Raw genomic sequence first — 15,090 nt, 5'->3', positions numbered from 1 at the left:
TCCAAACCTTTATGGAATCCAAATAATCTCAGTATTTCTTTTAATTAAAAAAGTATCTAGCCCACAGTCAGGAAATTACCCTTTAAAATGTGTCAACAGTGCTTGCTGAAATCTCAGCACTGGCCGCATCCGAATAAAGTTTTCAGTATTTGGGAATGGGGCTACAATGCCCTGCATAGCTCTTTACTCTTCATGATTAGCAGAACCAGGGGCTGCCTAAATGTTGTCTTTCCCCCACGGTGGCTGTGAATCGGCGCTGCGTCGGTTACGTGATGCAGCCACCAATTCACTGCCACTGCGGGCAAAGAGATGAAGACATACAGCAGAAACTAGGGGTGTGCATGGACCCCCTGCTCCGCTTCACTTCCAGATCTGCGATTTTCGGATCAGGCTGTTTCGCCCCGCCCCCGCTCCGCCCATTTCCGCTCCACTCCACTTGGAGTTCCGGATCCGGATCGGAGCTCCGTTTTCCCCCCCCATAGGATTGCATTGAAAGCTAAAAAAGTATACAACTTTTTTTTGGTTCAAGTTAGAAACCTCATGTTTGGCACCATGACACCTCATGGGCGTATACACATGCACGCCAAGTTTCAAGGCAATCCCATCATCCCCTGATTTTTGGGGAATTTATGAAAATTGGGCACCCCATTCAGACCCCTTGGGATAGCTCCGTCAATTTGCATGTTAGAAACCTCAAACTCACCACCATGACAGCTTATCCATGTGTCCACATGGACACCCAGACTCAAGGTAGTCCCATCATCCCCTGATTTTTGGCGGGGCTCTAACCTCTAACGCACCACCCATAACCCTAAGTCACACCCCTTTCGATAGCTCTGTCAATTTGCACATTAGAAACCTCAAACTTGGCACTATGATAGCTTATCCACGTGTCCACATGGACGCCAAGTTTCAAGGCAATTCCATCATCCCCTGATTTTTGGGGAATTTTTGAAAATTGGGCACCCCATTCACACCCCTTTCCATAGCTCCGTCAATTTGCACGTTAGAAACCTCAAACTCGCCACCATGAAAGCTTATCCAGGGATACATACACACGCCGAGACTCAAGGCAGTCCCATCATCCCCTGTTTTTTGGCGGGGCTTAAACCTGCAGACCTCTCAATGGGGCCATTTCAAAGGAAATCCCAACATGCCATGAATTGGGGAGTAGAGATAAACCTATATGAATCTTCTTCCACACTTGAAAAATGGATTTGGAACTTCCAAAACTCCAAGTGAGCGCAGGAAGGACTTCTCCCCTGAGTCAAAGCCAGACACACACAACATCCCTGCAAGGTGGACAGGGGAGGAGAGAGGGAAGGCAGGAAGGCAGGCAGCAGACATTTCTGGGGGCATAAGGAAGTGAGCCAAGGATAAGCCAGTAATGCATATAAAATGGAATAAATAAATAAATAAATAAACGAAGGAGGGGTGGAATTAAAAGCAGCAGTGTTGCTGAATAAACAACAAGAAGAACTTTTTTAAAAAGGTTATATCTGTCTTTTACCAGTAATAGGGGGACGTGCCCGGGAGAGGGGGAAGCAGCTGCCAATTTGACTGGTCCTAGTAGTGACCAGTCTTTTAAGAAGCAAGGCTGTCAGTTCAACTCATGAAAGCCATTGCTCCACCGCTAAGAAGTGGAACTGTCACTTCAACTCATGATAGGCATCGCTCCACCACTAAGAGAAGTAGACCATTCACTTCAACTCATGATAGGCTTTGCTCCACCGGGTTACTCTCTTTGGAAGGCTCTGATGGCCTTCCAAGTACAGGAGAGAGTGGGGGCACGTCCACAATGAGATGCCCTAGGGGAGCTCATTCCCTTGCACCACATCTTTTCAGTTGTTCCCCAAAGTTAGGGTGGGTAGCAGTGCTGTGTTTCTATCTCTTATTATTGGCTTAGTATATGATTTCACAGGTTGTGTTTGTGCATTTGGTGGGGCTACTGTTTTAAAAAACACTGGGAAAAGTCCGTTCAGACTAAGAAAGAGAAGTTTCCCAGAATCCCAAGTTACTCGTTTTGCTTATCCCCTCCTCCAACTTTGGGATCATGTGATCATGACTGGGAGTTGACTCTGCCCCTCAGCAATCGAAAAGGTAATCTTTTCCCCGCCTTTACCCTACTTTTTAAAAAATTCTAGCGCGCGACCCACACCACGCAGAGAGGTGAGAGTAGTCTCAAAATGACCCCCATCCACGACTGTCTAAGCACAAGAATTTTCAGAACGATAGCTTAAAAATCAACCCAGTTATCCCCGATTCTTTTCCGCAATGCAATCCTATGGGCGAAAACCGCCGTTTGACCCGCGCTGTCCCTGTTTGTTGACCTGATTTTAAAAAATATATAGCACGCGACCCGCACGACGCAGAGAGGTGAGAGTAGTCTCAAAATGACCCCCATCCACGACTGTCTAAGCACAAGAATTTTCAGAACGATAGCTTCAAAAACAACCCAGTTATCTATGGGCGAAATGTTTCAAGATGGCGATCGGAGCGGTCCGCCTGAAAAAGGAGCTCCGAAAAATGGCCGCTTCTCTTCGCCTTGCTTCTAGGGGTCCGCGGTCCGCTTCTACTCCGCCTCTGGGCAAGGCGGAGCAGGCCAATTCGCTCCTGCTTCTGCGCTTCTAATAGGAGCGGAGCACATGCCTAGCAGAAACGTCGGAGACTTAACCCAACTTTTCCTGCTGGAGCAAGGTCACCACAGCTCTTCTGCCATCTGTCCTCACCGCAGACAGAAGGCACCCTCCCATTAGTCTCCAGAAGCTGGGGAAGGGGGAGGGGGCAGGCCTGAGAGCTAAATGGCTGCTGGAAAGCCGGCACTGCCTCCGGCATCGGGATTACCTGACGCTACCCTGCAACCGCAAAAGCACGTTTTCCCCCTGAAAAGCAGGGGCAACCCGGTGCCATCAAAGCATCCCCCCAGTCTATATTATCCAAAACATTTTTAAACATGCAGAATTATGCAAAATAGGTTTCATTTGCATAACTTATACAAAACACAGAATCCACCATTTCTCAATGCAGAATTTTTATGTCTTTCAAACAAAGTACATACAGTCCTGCTAATACAGTTTTTAGAGTTGGGAACATAACTTGAATTAAAATTTTGGATATGAAAACTAGGTCTAAAGCAATAATTCCCAAACAGCCTGTACATTTTATCCAGAAATTTGATCCACACTTCTAATTGAACTGTAATCAATAATGTCATATTTTTCAGTAGTCCGAAACTGGTGTCAATTCCATCAGCTCAGTTAAATTGCCTCTAGAAACCAAACCAATAAACTTGACAAGCTTGACCAACACTATGGGCCTGTTCAGACAAAATGGTTAGCCTGCTAAACCTTTTGCAGCAAATGTTTAGTGAGCGTTTTTAAACCATGGTTACGTAGCTGCCATAGTTAGGAATGGTTCACATGACATGCTAAGCCATCATGTTTAGCTCAAAATGCTTAACCACTGTGGCTTAATAGTGTATCATCTGAATGGTCAGTATGTCAGGTTGCATATATTACAGCATACATATAATGCAAACAGGTGGAAAGCTTTGTTCAGCTTGCCCTGATTCAGCAAAGGAGAACGGGATACTATTATTATTATTATTATTATTATTATTATTATTATTATTATTATTATTATTATTTATTTATTTATTTATATAGCACCATCAATGTACATGGTGCTGTACAGAGTAAAACAGTAAATAGCAAGACCCTGCCGCATAGGCTTACAATCTAATAAAATCATAGTAAAACAATAAGGAGGGGAAGAGAATGCAAACAGGTACAGGGTAGGGTAAGCAGGCACAGGGTAGGGAAAAACTAACAGTAGAAAGTAACAGTAGAAGAATTGCCTTACTAGAATTGCCTTACCCATGCACAGACGCTATAGACTAAGAAGCGCATTTGTTTCTGCAACGTGAAGCTCATCCCACCCAGCACGCTGGCCGGATAAATCTTTCAGTGAGTATGGAGTGCAGATATTCCCATCCAGGGGGGTTTATTACTAGTTGTGCAGGACTAAAGATGGATTGTGACAAATACCTTTAAACAAATTCTTATGATAACAGATAAGAAAGGGCAACGTGAGTTTTGGAAATGGTATATCACAAGTGCTTTACTACTTTTCAGCATCAGGGCCCTTGATCAGAGCCTCTTCCAAGGCAGGATTTTCCACATGTGCCCATCAGTCATACATTTTCCTCCCCCCGTTCACCCCTAAACAGAGAAATCAGTCATCTCTTTGGTGTGAAAACAAATTCTCCTAGTGTGGCCACAAGCTGAGCTAACATGGAAAACATTTCCTACCAATGCCCATGGAGGATGGGCCTTGTCCCTGGACATTGTATTTTGTTTCAATTGAGAGCTGTGAAATCAGCCCGGGGCTGGGAATCCCACCCTCCCCTTGGTATGGAGGAAGTGGTGTTGAAAGCCAAGCATTCAGCTTCAAGGGCAAGGATTATTTCTGAGCGCCAAACATTTAGCTGTAAAACGTACAAACAAGTCTAAAGGAATCCCATCAATGGTACGTGATAAGCGAGAACAACAACATACAAAATTTCAGAGTATTTGTAGATGTATGTCCAAATACATACGTCAACGTCTTTCATTAATAAAACAAAGAGAATGTTGAGGAGGGATGGCCAGCACAGAAAAACAGAGGCCAAGAAGAATGTTGTCTTTGAACCATTGAACATATTGAAATAAAAAATAATAACAATTATAGTACCGTCAGGAAAGAAAGAAATCCACTACCCAACCAGAATATCTTATTTTCTCCCCCACTTTGCAAATGTACTTCATACAAGGAGTAGGCAAACAAGCGCCTCTCATGCGGTGAAAGGAGGGGGGCGTGGTTGTGCGTGTCTGCCCTGCCCGCTGGCCATGTGTTCAATGAGTATGAGAAAGTCCTCACACAAGGGGGGTGGGTATCCCTCGCCTTGCTCCCCCTCTCAACATAGGGAGCCCCACAAGCAGCAGCTAAGGAAGTAGTACTGTTCCTAGCCTTTACCACACATATTCAGAGAAGGATTCTAAAGTCTTCTGCTTCCTAATTTCCGATGTGTAAGGTAGGTAGAGAGAGGCAACTGCTTCAAGCGGCAGGTGTTAGGGGCTGGCAGGAGCTGCCTCTGGGTGTTCCTCCTGAGCCCGCGTCAGCCATTCCCCTCTGTTAGAGGCCAGAGCTGCATGTGTCACGTGTCCTGTACACTCTAAATTGGCCTGCTTTCCTTAGGTAAGGTGGAAGATGATGGATCATGACCAGTATTGAACAATATTCAACTAGAAGCCCAGTGAGCTTCTTTAGATGGAATAGGGGAAGGGACACCATTTTGTCCTTCACCTCAAGCAGCAAAATATCTTCGGCTGGCCCTGACGTAAGGAACTCTTTCCCCCACCCCACTGCCACAGAATGGGGAAGCTTTCACTCATGCAATCACTGAGCATTTCTACATGAGCACATGAAGGGCCACTCACAGAAGTTTGAAGGTCCTTTACACAGTCGTTAATCTCCAGAGCACCTCCCGCACTTTTTGAGCTTTATCCCACTTTTTAAAAGATTGGCGATAAGTTGAAAGTTAATGCAGCATATGGGCTATGTGTAATGCTGGCATTGCGCTATGATGCTGTTTCATTGAATATATAGAGCATTGCTGAGAAAGGAAGTTTTCAATTTCAAATCACATGTCTGCCATCTAAAAAGGCCCATTGTAAACCTGCAAAGAAACAAGAAAAAACCCCAATAAGGATGCAGGATTTCAGTCTGCAAGCTGGATTCTGAACTAGTACCATGCCACAGTGGTTTTACCTCCTCATTTGCTGTTTGTTTGAGCTATCACTTAACACTGCAAAACCTTTATTAACCAGAATGATAACAGGCCAGATTTTTAAGCATAATGCCAGCAATTAGACTTAGTCATTTTTAGTCAATTTAGGTCTAAACTGTAGCAATGTCTAAACTAGAGTTTCTGTTCTGTAAAGTAATGCTGAGGGCATTTGCAGGGGAGTTGGCATAGAAAAAGGGGCATCTTAGCTCTTTTCATGTCTCCCAGTTTTCATCTGCAACCTCTCCCCTTCTAAGAGGTTTTCTCTGGGAAAGCTAATCTTTGAGCCAGGCAGTGGGGAAAGGAGTCATGGCAGTGGTGGTGGTGGTGGTGAAGGAGCTAAGCTGGTCATTTATTGCCAAAAAAGAGGAAACACATCACCAAAAACGAGGACAAGAGAGGACACCGATGATGATGATGGTGATGATGGTGATGTTCTGGCAGGAATGGACTATACGGACAAACACAATACAGCTGCAAAAATAATTCACCAACAACTGGCCATCAAATTCATCCTCATCAAACAACCTACACCATACTATACATATTCACCTGAAACAATCTTGGAAAATGCAGATCATAATATACTGGGACAGAACAATTCATACAGACAAGACAATACCCTGTAACCAGCCAGACATAAGTTATAGACAAAAAAGAAAAACACACATCATCGACATAGCAATATCTAATGACAAAAATGCTGTACAAAAGGATGAGGAAAAGAGAGAAAAATATACACCAGAACTATGGCAACAGGAAAAGATCACAATTAGCCTGTTTGTCACATCAGTTACCAGCATCACATCAAAAAACTATACAGAAAACCTTCAGAAACTGGGCCTACCAAAATACATCCACACCAACATCCAGAAAGCAGACATACCTAAAACATGCTCAATTGTCAGAAAATTCCTGAATCAGTAAAAGACAGCATGACCTGGTAAAGCCCATCATGTCTGTCTAGAAAAACCACCATGAGCGAGAAAACCAGCCTTGTAGTTCTTTGACTTTAAACCAGACTGGGATTGTACAGCCCATCAAACAGAGGACACCTTCAAATAGCAAACCAGCTCTCCAACCTAGAAGATTGTCTTCTGTGAAGTAGGACACCTGGTCACCGTAGAAGGTGCTGTTGAAAAGAAGAAGAAAAAAAGACACTGAGGGAGGGATAAAGCACACACACTGCTTGCCACTTCCCCTCTGTAACCACCCCCACACCACCTTTTGGCACACCAGACTCCCATGTTCACACCATTAAGTTCTCCTTTGAAGGAGGTCATGCCATGTTCAGCACAGGCATAGAACTCAACATATAAGCTTTATTTATTTACATAGGCCCATATATGATTAGAAAGTCTCTGTTGCCTCATGGTCTGCTGACCAGTTATTCCAATTTCCAAGCCACCATAAGTGTGCTATTGATAATAGTTTACAGACCTCTGGCCAATCATAACTGAGGCTTCAGCATCACTGGTGGCACATGAGTGTCTCGCATTAATAGGAGCACTCCGCACACATGCTATGAAATGGAAAAATAAAGACACATACATTCCAGTCATTCCATGCATTCTGCGAACAGCCCATTTTAAACAAACCCAACTGTCAGAAGGGCAGGCCAGAAGTGGAGACTGTCTGCTTCAGTTTAAATCTGTCCCTGAATGATGTCCGTGAATTGCCAGAGAGAACTACAAGGAAATGAATAAACAAACAATAGAGGAAAAATGGAGGTGGGGGAGAGAAGAAGCCAGACATTTTAAATAATCAGACTCCAGAATGGTTCCCAGGCTAACCATCAGGCCGTAAAAAAAATCTCTCTCCTGGAATACAGCAATATTTAACACTCAAACTAGCATAACATACCTGTAGAGATCTAAGGACACTCCTCTATTTTGAAGGCATCTTCTGTTTGAAGGGCTGTCCAGTCCAAGCCCAGTTTAAAGGTCTGGAGCCATCAGAAGGAAGAGCTGGTCCTGAAGTTGCCCATCAACAGCACCTGGACAGCAAACCTAGCAAGGCACAAAGGTTACCTAGTCACTGTCTTCCCCAGTATAGTGAAACGTATTTTATTTCTATTTAAATTATAATAACTATTTCTAAATGTGCATCTCTCTCTATAAATTATCATATGAACAAATTATGCAAATCAGTGTCCTGTTTTGTCCTTACATGCCTGTGCAGACACATGTACTACTCGCTGGGCCTCACTCTCATCTAATAGGAAGTGCTAGGCCTCATGCAGCCTAGGAAAGTTTCCTCTTCATACTAGATCTTTATATAAAGAGAATGTAACTAGTACTTCTACAGAGATTTCCCAAGACTCTTTGGTGAGGAGCCATGACAGCTGGGCCAGTTTTGAAACTCATTTTGATATGTAGTGTAGTTATGTCCTGAGAATCCTTATGTATACACCTAGGTATGCTTGTAGGTATTGTTCAATAAACCATATTCAAGCCAACTCAACAGGCTATGCTAGATGTGTATATATTTTTTTCCGTGTGACCTTGTGAAGAATTGGCAGAGCTGAGCCAAAATTTCTCAGAGGACATTTTTCTGAGAAAATTTCTGAGCTTTTTCTTTTGCTTAACACACAGATACAAACACACACACACACACACACACACACACACACACACACACACACACATGAAAAAGGGCACTTCATAAAACTTTCTCCAAATATTCTCCATCATTTTTGGTGGCACTTGCCATTAACTCCCAAGAGAGCTTCAGCTATAGGGGGGTATGGAAATATAATAAATGTATGAAATGAATTAACCCTCAGATGCACGCACACACGCGCATGATGCCCTGGCGTGATGCTAGTTTGGGGGCATTGTGAGGATACACATAGGGTAGCCAGGTGTCCTAATTTACAGAGAATACTCCTCTATTTTGGAGAGTTGGTAGAGGACAATCCTCTATTTGAAGGTATCCTCTATTTGATGGACTGTTCAATCCAGGTCTGGTTTATAGAACCATAAGGATGGAGAGCAGGAGGGTCCTTGAAGTTGTCCATCAACAGTTAGCACCTGAACAGCAGACTAGGCACACAGGTCATCTGTGGTGAAATGCATTGTATTTCTGTTTAAATTAAAGTCATGATTTCTCAATTTGCACCTATATGCAAATATTATGCAAATTGTTTTCTTTTGTACTCTTTTCATGGTGATGCATTGCCTCTTTTTTGAGAATGTGTAAGTAGCCCCACTAATGCACAGTGGTGGCCAAGCTGCCTACAAATTGCTGCTCTTTCTACTTGCAGTGACAAAAAGAAAAGAAAAAAAAAGTGCCATACGAAAAAGGAAAGACGCTGTACTACTGCCGCTGCTAATGGTGAGCCTCAGCCCATAAGAAGCTGTTGGAGAATGTTTCCTTCTCCCTCGGGGTTTTCAGCAAAAAAAAAAAAAAAAAAAGATGGTTACCTCAATTTCCCTGCTCACAAATAGGGTGGAGAATTTCAAAAGGCCATTTACACACAGATCTAGTGTGACATACTTTCCTGTATTAGTCCCGTTTTCTTTACACACAGGACACAGTAGGAAGGCTAGAGATAGTTCCAGTTGTTCAACCCATGCTTAAGTCCTGATGTTTGTTTATGCATATATCCACCGGGAAGTAGGTCTCAAAGAAAATAGGATAGTTCTACAACTGGAACTAAGTAGGTTTGCCCTCCTAAGCTGCATGGCTAGAAGGGCTGAGAATCATACGCAAACTGTTGTGTATAGTCATACGTTGATGGAAGTTGTATAAAATCCAGAATAGCCATGTGCACTTGATCACTCTCATGGTGTGGTTATGTATGTAGCTATGGAAAAAATGCTTCTTGTCAATAAGTTTAAGAAAGCTTGATTTCAAAATGGACAAAATGCAGAATGTATTCTTTGAGTATTTAGTTTAGTTCCACTAAATGTAAACTAGTTCTAGTTATCTCTGGATGACTCTTTGGGAATCTCTGCACAGCTATGTACAAATATTTGCATAAAAACCATGCTACAACTGGACTCCAAATCCCAAGCCCAATGATTCCTGAAGAGCCATGCAGGGATAACTAGAACTAGTTTACATTTACGTTAGATAACCCATGGGCTCTCTGTGTCTGCGAAGACTTGTCCTTTAAGATATAATTCTTAGAATTTATATTTGATCATTTAGCCTCTCATATATGATCCAAATACTCTCTATGTTAACTGAGAAAAACACAGCCAGCCACCTCTATGAAATGAGAAAAATTTCCAGAGCTTAATATAGCAATAGTTTAATTTTAAGACTTCCCAAATTATTTAGCAAATATCCATCATACATTCAGCTTTGCCTGGATCTCTCGATCAAATGTTACATTCAGATTGAAAGTAGGAATTTTCAAAGTTGAAGAATAATGTGTGTATTTCCTATATCGGAAAATATTAGACCAAGTCAATACAATGAAAAGCTTTCCCCATCCTTTTCCTTGAAACTCTTCTTCAACTTAACCCAATTTTCTAAGTCATTTAGAGGCCTTTAAACAAAATGAAATCCTAATGATGTCGCTGCCATGAATAATTAATTGTACTGGCACAATCTCTTCGACAAAATCCATTCTCATTAGATTAGAGGTTCTCTCAAGACACAAGAGTTCATGATGGCATTTTTACATCCTTCTTGTCTCTTGTGTTTCTTTGTCTATCCTTATCTATGTCTGTGATCAAGGATTCCATCACTTCTGCAATCGTCTTAAGACCATTTGCATTGCCTGGATTGGAGGTCTTTAAGAAATTGATGTTTAATTGAAAAGCTCTTCTGCCTCGCCAAAAATGGCTGCGCTTTTTAAAGGTAAGGATTCTACAACTGCCAATCAGCATAAGTGGCTGAACATAACGCCATGATTTTTTTATTAATTTATTTTTATTTTTTGCAAACCTCTCAGAATCAATAACACTTCTCTGGATTTGGAAATTTGGTTGTATACATGCCAAATGCAGTGTCAGTGTAGTTTTCATTTTGTAACTGAAACTGAACTAAAGTAAGTAGTTCCTGAACAATGACAAAACTCTCCTTGAAATCATTTATGACTGAGAAACCTAAACTTGGATGATAAAAAGGACCATAACCTGGGGGAAAGGACCATTTCTATCTGCTTAGTACTTTTTTGCAGACTTGAGAACAAAATCAAAATTTCTAGCTTCTCTAACAAATGTGCTAGGGGCACTAGAAAACCATTAAAGAAACAAAAGGCAAATAATTAAAGTTTGTCCTAAACATTGTGAAGTGCTTGCACTGCAGTTTGGATACAATAATGAGGTGTTGATGCCCAAAGATTATCATCACCTAGGGAACCTGAACTCAATTTTCTAGGAGCCTTCCTTCCTGCATATATACCACACATTAAGTTCAAAGGTGGGATTCTATTATCAAGGATAGGTGGAATTAGAAGTACAGCCACTAACTGTAATCAATGGAGCAGTAAGTCAAGTTCTCCAACTGATCCTTCAAGTTTAACACATCAGAGGTTATTAAATTAAAATAACTAAAAGGTAGAAGGAATTAGATCAAGTGAGAGATGAAGGATGTATCCATTTATTCTTCCTAATGGAAGCCTGACCTCCCCTAATGAAAATAAGTGGAGTATGCCAGATGAATGCTAAAAACAGAAGGAGTCTTCACTACATGCCTTCATGTTGATTAGGCTGGGGCATAGATGGCTTTGGGTCAGATAAAACTACTGCCTGGGTCATTGACTCTGTAGATTTTTGTTCACCATTCCATTTGGCGCTATCTTTGCAGATCTCAGAACATGCAGAACAAAGAGTGAATGCACACTTGCCTTTCCTGACATCAACAGTGTACTCTAGAAGTAACCTATTTCACTTCTGCATCATTTACACCACCAGTGCCTTTCTCTATGAAGGGCTGTTGACTCACGGGAAAAGTCAATCATGGGGTAGGGGGGCAAAACCAAACGTGTCATCTATTTTCTCTGACAAAATTTTTTCCCTCCCTTTCTGCAACTCCATTTTCCCTCTCTCTCACTCACTTTCTGCCACCCTTTGAGAGCAAAGAGCAAACTTACCGCATGCAGAGAGCTTGGAGCAGGACTGTTGGTGGCTGCAGGTTCCACATGACTGGGTCAACCCATAATTCAGGGATCCTTAACTTGCACATTTGGAATTTTGAAAGTATTGTGGGTGCTCTCACAAAATGGCCTCCAGTGAGGGGCTTGCCTACTGATAAAATAGCTACCATGGTGCACATGGCCAGTCCCAGAAGGCAAACTGATGAGAATAAAAGAAAAGGGGGTTGCCCAAAAACCATACTAGGCAGAAGTGGGGTCGACTTGAAAACACAAAGCCACACTTTTCAACCCAAATAAAGATGATGTTGAAGAGCGGCCTTTCACTTTGCAGCATGCTAACCTCCCAGATAAAAAATACTTTAATAAAAAGAAATAAATTAAAAATCAGAAGGGGCAGGGAGCCTGGTGGGCACTAAAAGAAGGGTCTGTCAGCATAGTAGTGACCCTTGGTACCACATTGATGACCTGTGGCATCATGCTGGGGAACCCAGCCATAGTTCCTTGCCACAGTGAAGGGAAGATGGAGTTCTCCCTTTTCAAACACATGCTCCACCCAAGTAGTACTAGCTAAGGGGATGAAACAATACGGTTTCCCAATATCCACTCCCTTTTAAGTATCCCATGAAAAACAAAAATTAACTATTCCCATCCTGCCCAGTTTTATTTTCCTAAGATATCAATGATAAAGGCATTTTTTTTAGATTTAAAAAAGTATTTTAGTTCAAAACCAAATTAAATAGTTCTAATTTATTTATTTCGACTGAACTGGCTGGACAAACTGGTGAAAATGTGTTCAATGTATTATGCCTCATTCCTGATCCCTCCATTCACAAAACCTGATATTAGTATGCATCTCCCTTCTGACCTTTAGGAGAAAAAATTGACAAAAAGAGGAACCTTTCAAAGAGAATTAAAATGTACTTTTTACTTAGCAATGTGTGCACATTGCACCATCTAGTGGGTGATACGATGAACATATATAACTGTCTCACTACTCTTCCAACAGGACCAACCTAGATGTGGCATAGGTAAGAGATCAAAACAGTGGTGTGTGTGTGTGAAGTGGGCATACTAATTTGAATGGGGAAATGGTGCTAAAGGGGTACAGTTAACCCTTTCCCCCTGCACTGTTTCCTTGATCGATATTATACACACCGAATAACTGTGTATATAGCTGTAACTGGCCTTGGGGCAGAAAGAGATACAATATAGGTATCTATTTTCCTTCTTTTATCCCATGACTAACAGCAGCTGAAGGTTGCTCACTACAGCTGTTTTGAAGTAAAGAAAAATATTTTGAGAAAACTGACCATGGATTCTCTGGGTCACATGCAGTTTTAGTGCTGAAAAAGGGCCATTTGGAACCTGAAGACCTTTATACACATTGCATGGCAGCTCATACATGTGTTTATCACATTCATATTTAAATGTGTGAGGAATCCAAGGATAATCCATTCTATATCCTATTCATTGCAAAACTGTCCAAATCTTTTGTAAAAGCCTCCAAAGAGTGCAAAACCGCTCCATCCACTTTATTCCAATGATGTGTAACCGTGTATTCCCTAGTTTCACATCATAGCTTCTTATTGTGTCTTCTTGATAATAGGAACAAGGAGCACACGTGGAACTATCAACAAATTTTGCACTCCTGTTCAGGGTTCCAGTCAGCCAGAGATGCCTTCTTCCAAGATATTCCATTCAATTCCTGCCCCCATGCCAAGTATTCTTCCCCCGTGTTGTCAGCATGCCATGTCCACTGGGCATGCTCAGTCCTCATTGGGCTATTTTGGAGTTCTTCATCCCTCACAGGTTTTTGTTCTAAATAGTTGTGTTGCAAACCTTGGGGTTCCTCAAGCTTGCTAATACTCCTGCTTGTGCATTGATCAAACTGTTTGAGCTACATGAGGATCCACATTCTGAGAATGAGTTTACTATTCACAGGTAGGCTTACTCTCTCTCATTTGAGATCTTTGTAAGAATTGGTAAATTGTCACCACCACCATTACATTCCACCTTTTTGCAGGGATAAACATACCCCATAATTCCAGTCTTTTTTCATGATTGGTATCAAGACGTTACCATCTTTATTGGTCTTCCAGTTTGTCATCACCTTTAATAGTTGTCCACAATATACCACAGGAAATACTCTATACTCTGTATGGAGTAGAACAGTGCTCCCAGGATATACATTGATTTACAGGAACATCGAAAATATAGCTTAGTCAGCAGATTACAATGAAGAGCACTTCTCACAATATTTCTGGCATCTACTGTAACACACTTCCAAAGGTGCAACCCAAGATCCTGACAAAGTTACACTACTGTCCTGGAAAACTCTGCTCACCTACAGTAATAGCTGTGGTGCACAGGATTCACTGCAGCTGCTTGGAAACATTTTGGGCCAGAAAGTCAAATGGGAAGGTAGAGACCAGCCTTTCCCCACATATATTGTCTCAACGTAACTCAGCCCAGGCACGAGAACCAAATTTTAAAGGTACCAATGATAACTAGAGACATAGATGTTTTTCATTGGAAAAGAGTAGCTAAAGCAGATTCAGATCACAGTGAAACCGGGTGACCTGCACCACTGCCATAGTGCTATTAGTAACCATATCAGCATGCAGTATTAAAATAAACTATCAAGGTGTGACTGCTATCTTCAACCAGACTTGCTTTGATGCTTCATTGAAGCCAGTGGGATTTTTCAATAAGTCATTTATTATTAGGATACAAATGTATTTTCAAATTGCTGAAAATCTTTTCATATTGTTCAGCTGAAATCTGCCAACACAATTTTGTGCTGTGTGCATCCAGTTAATCACAGGCAAAGGGTAACACAATTGGGCTACGATGTACCAAAATAATTACATCCTAAACCTAATTTGGGAGATTATTTTTCTTTTAATTCTAAAATTTCATCTTTGTGGTTTGAAAGTTTACAATTGAGCATTGTTCAAAATGTTGAGGTTTTCTGACTTGTTTAATGCAAAAGGTCCTCTGCTTGAATACCAGTATCATTGATACAGGGCCAGAAAAAAAGGAAGGCAGGAACCTCTTTTACTACCCAGTTACTACAGGCTGCCTCTCCTTTGTTATCTGATCAGCAATGCTGATGGGTATTACCAAGTATGGACTGGTTCACCTATTCAAGCGTAATGATCACTGTTGTGAATGCAGTTTTCCGCTCTGCTTTCTGTGACAAAACCATGTTTCT

The 15,090-nt window shown here is 41.7% G+C and overlaps 1 protein-coding gene across 1 annotated transcript in view; it reads left to right on the top strand.

The window, feature by feature from the left end:
* Positions 1-15,090, top strand: part of SEPTIN7 (septin 7) — a 203,186-nt gene that overhangs the window by 28,830 nt on the left and 159,266 nt on the right. The window lies entirely within an intron of this gene.

Source organism: Elgaria multicarinata, chromosome 1 (assembly GCF_023053635.1).
Source record: "Elgaria multicarinata webbii isolate HBS135686 ecotype San Diego chromosome 1, rElgMul1.1.pri, whole genome shotgun sequence".
Classification (NCBI taxonomy): domain Eukaryota; kingdom Metazoa; phylum Chordata; class Lepidosauria; order Squamata; family Anguidae; genus Elgaria; species Elgaria multicarinata.
Note: the sequence above shows the minus strand (reverse complement) of the source record. Positions and strands in the feature narration are given on the sequence as shown.